The following is a 12,025-nucleotide window of genomic DNA, read 5'->3' as shown; positions in this document are numbered from 1 at the left end:
GGGCTTGTTCTATTATTAGTTAATGCTAATTATTTTGTATTGCAGCAGCAGCTAGGACCCCTAGTCATACAGCAGGATTGCATTGTGCTAAACATAGAACAAAAAGATGGTCCCTACCCCAAGATGCTTACAATCCAGTCCCCTGGGAGTAACTCCTTTAGTGTGCCAGACCCTTTGGGTGCCAGCAAAAAACGGTTACTTACTTGTAACTGTGGTTCCTCAAAATGTGATACAGACATGTATTCCATGTGGGGGTGTGCTTGCACCATGCTCCAGAGCTGAAGAATTTTGCCTTGCAGTACCTTGCAGTACCCTGGGGGTGGTGCTCACACCCTGCATCTGTAGGCCCTCCCCTTGTCATATGAGAGAGGTGCCAAAATAGCCATCAGGTGGACTCTCAATGAACTAAGTGCAAGACCAGAAAAGTGAAAGTGTAACAAGTACTCTAAGGTGTCCTGGATTCAAGCCAGCATTGGTTGAATTCGCCAGGATAACGACCATGCTGAGAATCACTTCCATCTGGATGAATAGGCCATCCTGGTGGAGGGCTTCAGCCCTAGGCAAGACCTGTGGGACTGCTTCCAAACATCGTTTCTCATCATCTAGCCTTGTAGCATCTTGAAGTGCAGGGAGATTACTGCTTGATGCAAAATCTGGCTGTGGTGTTGAATCAGGTCAGGATGAAGAGGAAGGGATATGGGAGGCCAAACCAACAATGTGAGGAGGTTGGAGAACAAACATTGCCTTGGTCATGCGAGAGCAATACAAATGAGTTTTGCACAATCCAATTTCTGGTTATGAATAACCTGCAGGATGATCGGAATTGGAGGACAGGCATACAGGAGCACCAATTCCGAGCTCAGGTGAAAAGCAGCAGTCCAGGAACCCAGACTGAGAACTTCTGGGGAGCAGAACAGTGGGCATTTGTTATTTTCTCTTGTGGTGAACAGGTCAATCATCAGGATGCCCCAAACTGCAAAAATGCTCTGCCGGATACTGGGCTTCAGAGACTACCTATGAGTCAAGGAGAAAATTCTGCAGAGGTGATACGCCAAGTGATTGTGTATCCCAGGTAAGGGATCAGCCACAAAGGTAATGTTTTCCCAGCTGTAAACCTGCCAGAACCTGATCGCCTCCTGACACAGCACGTTGAAGTGTGCTCCCTCCTGCCTGGTGATATAATACGTTGCAGAGGTATTGTCAGTGAGTATGAGAATCACTGAACCCAGGAGGTGATCCTTTAAGGTCTGACAGTCCTTGTAGATGGCACAAAGTTCCAGGACGTTGGTATGTAGAGAAGTTTCTTGTTCCACAGGCCCTGAACTTTCAGTGAGTTCATAATGCACCCCCTAACCTATTAATGAGGCATCAGTGACTATAATCCTGGTCAGTGAAGGCCGAGCAAAAGGAACACCCTGGCACACATTGTCCTGAATTATCCACCACTATAAGGCCCTGAATCAATGGGGAAGCTGGACAAGCATTTCCAAGGGATAGCAATTCAGATAATAGACTGACTTCAGCCAAAGCTAAAGAGGATGAATGGATATTGAATTACCTGTACGCATGTGCCTAACAAAACTCAGGCTGTGGTTGAGGGCTGAGACTGCAGCTCCAGACGTAAGTAGTGGATCATGTGGAATCTCTCAGTCAGTAGAAACTCTCTTTAATTCATAGAGAATTCATCAGGACCTCAATGAATTTGATTCCTTGAGTTGGAACCAGTGTTGACCTAGGCAATCAAATAGGTATAGTGTGAAGTGAACATTAGACTTCCACTCTGGACTTTCCCCCCAGTAACCAATTGTCCAGTTATGGGAAGATATGAATTACCCTCTTCCTGAGGTATGCTGTTAACACAATCATGCCTTTGCTGAAAACCCGGGGAGCAGATAACAGGCAGAAAGAGCACGATGTTCTGGTAGTGCTGGCCAGCCATGAAAAATTTGAGGAACCTCCTGTGGCTCAGGAGGATTGCTACATGGAAATAAGCACTGAGGGAGAGATTCTGGCACGGAAGAGTCATCTGGAGAGAATGAGGAGGCAGTTTGCTGTGCCAATGACAGATTCTGTTCTTGCACCACAGGATCAGGTCAGAAGGCCCAGGGGGAATGGACTAAGCTGTCACTTGCAGCTGAGACAGTATAGGAGTGGGAGTTAGTGTCACAACTGGTGATCTTGGTAGGGAGTTGTTCGAGGAGCAGGATCCCAGGGACCCAGGAGCATCACAGGGATTCCAAGGAGGCCACTGGGCATATGGATAAGGCACTGGTGACCAGTAGGTACTGGTCCAAGAGCCCCTGTTCTGACTACAGAAGAAGATGCCGATCTCAGTTCTGGCAGTGATCCATAGGAGATCTCTGGTGCCTAGCCAACAAGGACAACTAGCTGACCTGGTTCTTGAGGAATCCTGGAGGTTGTGTGATGACAATGGGGGAGTCATCCCCAGTGGGGCAAACAACCAGTCAGACTCATCTAAAGCCCAATAAGGAGGTGGTATAATTGCTGAAGAGAAATGGGGAAGCGGCACCAGTGTCACCAAATAGGATACACTCCTACCTGGTACCTGGAGAAACATCAATACCGAGGCTAGTACTGGACTTGATGATGGGATGCGGAAAGATGCATCAACATTGAGGGAACCTTTGGTGCCAGGCCTGGCTTTGACTCCATAGTTTGTGGCCCAAGTGGTGCGAGCTGCAGTGGCGATGACCTGATGGCTTTATGACATGGCCGGAAGGTGCCAGGCACATAATGGGGAATGAGCCAGTAGAAGCCATAGCACCGAAGAACGGAGAGTCCAGGATTGAGAGGCAAACCAAGTCTGATGCTGCCTGATATACCATTAGGGTGACCAGATGTCCCGATTTCATAGGGACAGTCTTGATATTTGGGGCTTTGTCTTATATAGGCACCTATTACCCCCCCACCCCGTCCTGATTTTTCACACTTGCTATATGGTCATCCTAAAAGCTGTTGGCATGGAGACCCTCCCCAATTGAATTCCAGGAGGTGGACAGGTACAAGTCTGCCTACATCTAAAGCCCCCCCACCCCAAGCCGTAGGGGAGGAGCCACAGGACCCAGGAGCCAACTGATGATGGGGGACAACTAAGGAATAACAGGGTTGGGAGTGTGGGTCATAGATTCAAAACTAGGGATCCAGAGGGGGAAACCGAGCAGAGAACCCTGGACAATGCCCACTGCTCCTCAAAGCTGTCTAGGGAACCAGCGGATGCTGCCCAGAGGAACTCTGCCTGGATACATGAGATAAGGGAGGAACAGAAGTAGGCCCCACAGTCACAGAGCACTTCCCCATCCAGCACCCTTCTCCTGGTATTGTAGATGGCTACTTTGGCTAGTGCTAGGAGGAGGTTGATGAGGAGGTCTCATGACTTCGTGAGGCCATGGACAGGGGTCTCAAACTCAAATGACCATGAGGGCCACATGAGGACTAGTGCATTGGCCTGAGGGCCGATTCACTGACACCCCCCCAACTGCCCCTGGCCCCGCCCCCACTCCACCCCTTCCATGAGGCCCTGCCCCGCCTCTTCCCACCCCTTCTCTGACCCCATTCCAACCCCTTCCCCGAAGTCCCCACCCCAACACCGCCCCCTCCCTGTCCCCAGGGGGTGCAGGAGGTGTGCAGGGTGTGGCAGGGGGCTCAGGGCAGGGAGTTGGGGTGTGGGGTGCAGGAGGGGTGAGGAGTGCGGCAGGGGGTCAGGGTGCAGAGTGTGACAGGGGGCTCAGGGCAGGGAGTTGGGGTGCAGGAGGGGTGTGGGATGTAGCAGGGAGCTCAGGGCAGGGAGTTGGGGTGCAGGGTGCAGGAGGGGTTCGGGGTGCGGGCTCCGGCCCGGTGCCATTTACCTAGAGCGGCTCCGGGGTGGCAGCGGCGTGCACCAGGGCCAGGGCCAGGGCAGGCTCCCTGCCTGCCTGCCCTGGCCCCGCCCCGCTCTGCTCCGCTCCAGGAAGCAGCCGGAACCATGTCCCTGCGGGAGGGGGGGCAGAGGGCTCTGTGTGCTGGTTCCCCATTCCAGGCCAATGGGAGCTGCGGGGGGTGGTGCCTGGAAGTGAGAGCAACACGGAGCCTTCTGCCCCCTCCTACCCCCAAGGAGCCGCAGGGACATGGTTCCGGCCACTTCAGGGAGCAGCATGGGGCTCGCTGGCTGTAGTTTGCCCACCCTTGGCTTGGAGGTAGGCAGAGGGGTGGGGGGTGTGGGGAGCTTGGTGGGCCGCACGAAAGAACTCCAAGGGCTGTGTGTTTAAGACCCCTGGCGCATATGAAAAGGTGCGTGGAAAAGTGCAGTCAGAACTTCAACCGGAGGTTCTGGAGGAGCCAGGAAAGAGACTGCAACCTGGCACATTCTAGATACGCATGCGCCAAGGTCTCCCTCATGCCGCAGTATGGATAGGTGTCAGGGATGGAGAATCGTGCCAGGTACATGCCCGGGCTTACAGCTCTGTAAACAAGCTGCCAACTGCTATCCCTGGCAGGCTGTGGGACCAAGGTGAAGTACAGGCTGGCCCACCAGGGTGCCTAACCCCCCCACAGATGGTAAGAGGTCCCACCACTTGGTATCTGGGTGGGACACAAAGGTGAGGAAGTGAAACGTGTGGAGCATGAGTTTTTGCATAGCCGCAGTCAGCTCAGGTTGTGGAGGAGCCAGGGAGGCTTGCAGGGCAGGGGCCTGATGGAGAAGTCCGGAGAGTCAGGGGTAAGGGATGGGTGGTAAGGCTGCCCCCACTTCCTGGAGTGCGCGCAGGGGAGTCTGAAGGGTGGAGAGCCCCATGAACTGATCGAACACCAGGGATACACCCAGTCCCCCTGGTCGTAGTCCAGGAAGTCTCTGATTCTGGTGGTTTTGGCATGGAGACAGTCAGTGCTGATGCCTGCATTGTTGGTACTGGACTTAATGTACATCAAATGGCTGGAACCGGAGTTGACAGCATGGACCCTCACCTCTCACAGCATGCTATTGGGAGCAGTTGAATGGACCTGCTCCATCCTGTGTGCCAGAAGAATTACAGTGCTGATCAGCACTCCTCTTAGAAGAGGAAAAGGAGTGTTCCTAAGCCCTGGAATGGTCCTGACACATTTTATGGGATCTCTTCCTTGCCACACCAGAGGAAGGTGAACCACCCCTTTTCCTCTTAGGGGAGATGCCAGAGCCCAAGTGCAGAGTGGCATCAGTTGCTGGATCTGAAGGCAACCGCCAATGAGACAAGGGCCTTGGTGCTGAAGCGGGCCTCATTGGCCTGCTTCAAAAGGTGCTGCTTCAACCGCAAGTCTCTTGTCCCCTGAATTCTCTCTGTGAATGACTCACAGATGGAGTACCTCTCTTTAATGTGTCTCTCACTGAGACTCACCGAGCACCTTGTGTAAGTGGTTGCTGTTGGGGATGGTCCCCCTATATGACAGACAGTGCTTGAAGTCTGGTGAGGGCATCACACAGGGCAGCCAGCTACTCTACTAACACTAAACTAACACAAACTAAGGCTAAGGTACTGCTATTACAGTGCACAAGAAAAAGTTCTCAGACAACTGAGAGCAAAATTGTGAGGTGAAGACACCACAGACAGCTCCAATTCTAGCTGTGGGAGGTGAGAAGGAACTGAGGTGGGTCAGGGTGGTGCCACCCTTATCTGGCCAGAGGAGGGGTTATGGCAGCGGGTTATGAGCACCATCCTTACGGGTACTGCTAAGCAAAGTTCTCCAGCTCTGGTGCGTGGGGCGCACACACACTCACATGGAATACACGGCTGCATCTATTCAAAGAAGAACCTCTGTTTCCCACTGTGAGCTCCTACAGCGAGTGCACTTTAGTTCAGACCACTGGGGACACTTTACTGTCTTAGGGAGCAATGCAATCCAGTAAGCATTTACAGTGAGGCAGAACAGCCTTTCAAAGTAAGGTATTCTTCATTAATTCACTGGAACAAAGCATGAGAAAGTCCTTAGGTCAGCAAGGAAAAGCCAAGTTGAAGACTTGTCCATATTGGAAGCTCAATGGCTTTACCATGCCATAATTCTCCGAGTCCATTTTTAGTCTCTCTGCCCTTTCTCTGTGTGTGCCCCTGCCAGAGATCCTGTGTCTCTCTCTGTCACCTGAGTGTTCTCAGAAGCAGTCTGGGCACACCTCATCCCTTTTTTCTCCAAACTCAGCCATGCTGTGTCCAGCCTGCCCAGTCATTTCAGTGTTAATGCCCCAGTTGTTGGCTCTTTCGTTGTCTCTCTTGGGCCCTTCATTCGTATGGGTTGGTTCCAGCCAGCTCTTGAGAATGCATCTGGCCTCAACCCAGACAGCATACATGTTCCAAACACCTAGCCCTTATCTACCTTGTCCCAGGAAGAAAATCAGCTCCCTCCCGCCTGGGGGACCCTAGGGATCTGGCACACTACAAAGTGGATTTGTATAGAATCATACATACAGCTCATAAAAATATGACCAGACATTCCCACATATGTGTCACCTCCACTGGAAAAGGCAGGGAAGCCTCAGGTCGCACCTGCTCTCCCTGAAACCACCAGTAGGCCTTCACCCACACAATGATATCAGTTTCCCAACAACTGCCCATATGCACCTCAGCATAACACTGCTCCTCTACACTCACTTTGAAGAATGCCAATTAAATTCACACAGAAAAAAGTCTTTAACTTAGGGTATGACTATACAGCAGCTGGGAGAGGGCCTCACAGCCTGGGTAAAACAGCAGTACGGGCATTGTGGCACAAGCAGCAGCATAGGCTAGCCACCCAAGTGCAAGCCCGCCTAGCCCCCTGGTTCTGTACTCAGATAGCTAGCCGAAGCTGCTGCCCATGGCATTGCAATCCGCATTGCAATTTTTAGTGCATTAACCCAAGCATACCACCAAAACACCATAACACTCAAATCTACTCATAGATTGCTTATCACTACAACAAACTGCCTTTCCATTCCAGCATTCAGCCACCATACATGTATTCTCACACTCATGTGAGACCAACTTAACTCTGAAGGCTAGGTAGTAACCACAGAATATACGCTTTTGAAATAAGAGCTTCTCAGTAAAATACATCTTTCCGAAGATGAGGTTAGGGTTGTACATGTGTATGTGATTTTTGTCCTGGTATTACCTGTTCTCAGACACACAGGCATTGAAATGAAAGGAAGCTATATTTGTGTAACTGAGGTAAAAATTCAACCTTGATTTTGTACTTTGTTCTATAGTATTCTGAGTCATTTCTGTGAGGGCAGCTTTATAAGTATGCTGCTGTTTCCTTTGTTACTGGATTTGAGGTGTTTGAACTTCTTTCTATAGAAGGAGAAATTCAACACTCTTCACCACCTTTTTGTGTAAATGAGGGAATTTGTTTGACTGCCCTTGACTTTCTAGATGCCAAATTATATGCATATAGTGTATTAATTTGAATTGCTCAAAGATATTTCATTTGCTATGTGTTCAGAAAGTGCATTATATTCCTTGTGAGCTCTCCCATTCTGACTCATTCCATTCTCTAATCTATTTCTACACAGAACCTAGCAGTAATCAGAATAATCACCTTTGTTGTGGGTTGTGGTTATTGTTTCTTTTCTGCTATATTTTTAGAAACGTGTTTATGGGGCATATTATTATATATCTATGATATATATGCAATTCTTCATGAATTTAGCAACAGGAACATTTTTGTTGCTAAATTCTCAAATAAATATAGATAGACAGCAATGTGATCCAGGTTACTTCTTGGGGCTGCAACTAGGATGGATCAAGGCTGAACTGACACTAAGGCCTCTGAGCGACATGAGTTACACCGACATAAGCACTCACGCACAGACTGCTATGTCGGCAGGAGAGCTTCTCCCTCCATCTTAGCTGCTGGTATTTGCTGAGGTGGTTTCATTATGTCAACAGGAGAGCTCTCTCCAGTCAGCATAGAGCATTTTCACCAGACGCACTGCAACAGCGCGGCTGCATCGATCCAAGTGCGCTGCTGCAGCAGTGTACGTGTACACATGCCCTAAATCTTTAGGGGTACAGCCATTGCTTGATGAAACCCAGGCTATAAACTTGATTCTACTTGAGCTAGGAATCACATCCTCAGCTCCAAGTGAAGATATAGCAACAGAGCAACTTCATTAGTTCAGCAAGCACATTTCCTGAAATAATATTTACTTACAGCAGATTTTTTTTTTAACTATGCCAGGTAAGGATGTTTTTACAGAAGAACCTGACCGCAAATAAGGGGCAGGGCCGGCTCCAGGCACCAGCGTTCCAAGCAGGTGCTTCGGGCGGCGGTCAGAAAGGGGCAGCAGTGTTTCCGTGGTGGCGGCAATTTGGCGGCAGCTTCTCTCTTCTGCCGTCCGCGGCGGTAATTCGGCGGCGACATTTTTTTTCACTGCCTGGGGCGGCAAAAACGGTAGAGCTGGCCCTGATAAGTGGAGGGATCAATGTGGATACATACAGTAGAAATCGTTGTTTCTAGTGAACTGAAGCAGTATCTTACTTAGAAAAAACTTTGTCTTTTTAAAATGCTCTTCAGCTGTCACTAGTGCTAGGTCTCAAAGAGGCAAATTACAATGATCACCAGCATTATAAAAGACACATTTTCTTTGTTGGCCAAGGCAGAATTTTTTTGTAATAATGCCTTGTGAAAATCTCTCCAAACCAAAATCCATCTGTGAAATTATGGATACAGAGTTTTCTGTTGTCTTGAACAGTGCATGTTATACGCTGCTATTTGTTTGACTTCCTTCTGGGGGAAAAAGAAAAGGAGTACTTGTGGCACCTTAGAGACTAACCAATTTATTTGAGCATGAGCTTTCGTGAGCTACAGCTCACTTCATCAGATGTTTACCGTGGAAACTGCAGCAGACTTTATATACACACAGAGAATATGAAACAATACCTCCTCCCACCCCACTGTCCTGCTGGGAGGAGGTATTGTTTCATATTCTCTGTGTGTATATAAAGTCTGCTGCAGTTTCCACGGTAAACATCTGATGAAGTGAGCTGTAGCTCACGAAAGCTCATGCTCAAATAAATTGGTTAGTCTCTAAGGTGCCACAAGTACTCCTTTTCTTTTTGCGAATACAGACTAACACGGCTGTTCCTCTGAAACCTGTCATTCTGGGGGAAAGTTACTCCAGATCAAATATGTCTGGCTGATATGCAGATATTTCATAACCTATGTAAAGTTCCAAAGATTTGCTATTTGCAGATGTATTTGTGAAGTGTGGTACACTTGAGCTGTGTATAGAGCTGGGCAAATGTTTTTGGACAAACAGTTGGTTTGCATGAAAAATGTAGTTTTTGTTGACCCAGAATGATTCCTGAATTTGACACAAATTGGTCAAATAGTTTTGGCTCAAAAACTGGGGGGCAGAGGAGGTGGTTTGGGGACTTATCTGGGATGTGGGAGACCAGGCTTCAATTCCTCCCACTGCCTGATGTGGAGTCACAATTTTTTTAAAAATCAGCTATTCACCCAGCTCCAGTTGTGTACAGCAGGTTGGAGGATAATGAACCTTTGGCTCAGTGTCTCCAGTTTAAATCCAGTTTCTGGCCCTCTGTTGGAGATTGTTGATCTTTGAACTCTTGTTAGGGCAGGGGCCAACTTACCATAATTATTTATTATTTGTGCTGCAGCAGCAGTGCCTTAGGGCCCCAGTCATGGATAAGGGTCACATTGTGCTAGGCACTGTGCAAACACAAAGAAAAGTAGACTATCCCGGCTCCAAAAAGCTTATAATCTAAGTAAAAGATGAAAGACAGGTAAGTATCACTGTCAAGTTTCCTTCCCCACTCTGAACTCTAGGGTACAGATGTGGGGACCTGCATGAAAGACCGCCTAAGCTTTTTCTTACCGGCTTAGGTTAAAAACTTCCCAAGGTACAGACTTTGCCTTGTCCTTGAACTCTATGCTGCCACCACCAAGCATGTTAAACAAAGAACAGGGAAAGAGCCCACTTGGAGACGTCTTCCCCCCAAATATCCCCCCAAGTCCTACACCCCCTTTCTTGGGGAAGGCTTGATAAAAATCCTCACCAATTTGTACAGGTGAACACAGACCCAAACCCTTGGATCTTAAGAACAATGAAAAATCAATCAGGTTCTTAAAAGAAGAATTTTAATTAAAGAAAAGGTAAAAGAATCACCTCTGTAAAATCAGAATGGTAAATACCTTACAGCGTAATCAGATTCAAAACATAGATAATCCCTCTAGGCAAAACCTTAACTTACAAAAAGACACAAAAACAGGAATATACATTCCATTCAGCACAGTGTGTTTTACCAGCCATTAAACAAAAGGAAATCTAATGCATTTCTAGCTAGATTACTTACTAACTTTACAGAATTTCTGAGTCTGCATTCCTGATCTGTTCCCAGCAAAAGCATCACACAGACAGACAGACAGACAGACCCTTTGTTCCCCCCCACCTCCAGCTTTGAAAGTATCTTGTCTCCTCATTGGTCATTTTGGTCAGGTGCCAGCAAGGTTATCTTAGCTTCTTAACCCTTTACAGATGACAGGGTTCTGCCTCTGGACAGGAGGGATTTTATAGCACTGTATACAGAAAGGTGGTTACCCTTCCCTTTATTTTTATGACAACCACAGACAGAGGAGTTGTCAAAGAAACAAGTTTAGGTTTTATAGCTTTACGATTTAAATGACAAATTCCTTTTTTAAAATATACCTGTTTTTATCATGAACACATCTGTGTATCTGAAATATTTTGGATTATATGATGTATTTCCCTAATATTCAGCTTTGCCAACCCCAAGCAAGCATTCGAAAGCGTGAGGCAAGCTGTAAAAAAACACTTGAAAAAAAACTGGGAGGGGGAGGTTCTTTTTCTTTGTCTACTGGCTTTTGAGCATTCATGTTATACTTTCAGGCCTTTTTTACTCCATTTACCATGCAAGGAGCTAAAAATGTTTTACAGATATTAAATAAATAAGCTTCACAATGTTCCAGAGAGGTAGAAACACTGAGCCAATGAGAGCTTCTGGGTGCTCAGCACTGTTGAAAATCGAGTCTTTTATTCAGGTGCCTAAATATGGACATAAAAGTACACGCTCTTATTTTTTTTTAAAAAAAATCTTGGCTATTGTCATCATTTTACAGAGGGGGAGTGACAGAAGCACAAAGATGTTAAGTGACTTGCCAAAGGCCACATCGGAAGCTCATGGCACAGCCAGGAACATAAGCTAGATCTCCTGATTCCCATAAAACCAAAGTCCCCCTATATAAAGACCTGTTACAAGAGGCAGACCTTTTTTACTAGAGAGCTGTACATTTCATTCCAGCTGAGCCCAAATAACCTGGAAGCTGTTCTTTAATGTGACTAAGAGCAAGGTAAGAAATAGTATATAATTTAATTTGATTTAACTTTTTTTCAAAATTTTTCCTGGAGTAGATGGGAGAATACTAGCAGAGAATGGAGCCCTTAGCGCCAAAGGGAATAAATAGCTCTAGGTGAAAACATTACAATAGCTAGTGTCTCTACTATCACAGAACAGCGCTAATAAAATACAGAAAGACTGTTTGTCATGCTTGTCAGGGAAACACATTTCCACATAAAGTATTGTTAGCAGAAGTGTGTATCAGTTGATTAGGTCAATTTTTTCTTGAGTTTGATATTAACACTTTTACAGTCTCTGCATAACCTAGCCATGGGTTCCTCTCCTTTGGCAGTTACGTAATTTCACACTTAGCAAATAAAATGCCCAAAATGTGTGTCACAAATTCAGCTGCAGCTGCTTTGCCATGATGATCAAAATAGCAAATTAAAATGCATAATGAGACAGCTTAGCCAAATTGCACTGGTATCTGCTCTGCTTCCTCCAGCTGTTGTGACTGACTTGCACAACTGAAATTTAGAAGAGAAAATTTGGGACCTTCACAGCGTTGTCCTTTTTGTGGCCTGTACATTAATGGGGGGAGGAGGAAGGGGAAAGGGACAGGAAGGAAAATGGCCTGTTGGGGCCAGAGAAAAGAACAAGGACAGAAGAGGAGTAAAAATGATGCCCCCATCTGTGTGCAAACA

General features: G+C 47.2%; 1 protein-coding gene across 7 annotated transcripts in view; it reads right to left on the bottom strand.

The window, feature by feature from the left end:
• Nucleotides 1-12,025, bottom strand: part of STS (steroid sulfatase) — a 186,951-nt gene that overhangs the window by 11,943 nt on the left and 162,983 nt on the right. The gene's annotated exons all lie outside the window — the stretch shown is intronic.

The sequence above is a fragment of the Caretta caretta genome, chromosome 1 (genome assembly GCF_965140235.1).
Source record: "Caretta caretta isolate rCarCar2 chromosome 1, rCarCar1.hap1, whole genome shotgun sequence".
Classification (NCBI taxonomy): Eukaryota; Metazoa; Chordata; order Testudines; family Cheloniidae; genus Caretta; species Caretta caretta.
Note: the sequence above shows the minus strand (reverse complement) of the source record. Positions and strands in the feature narration are given on the sequence as shown.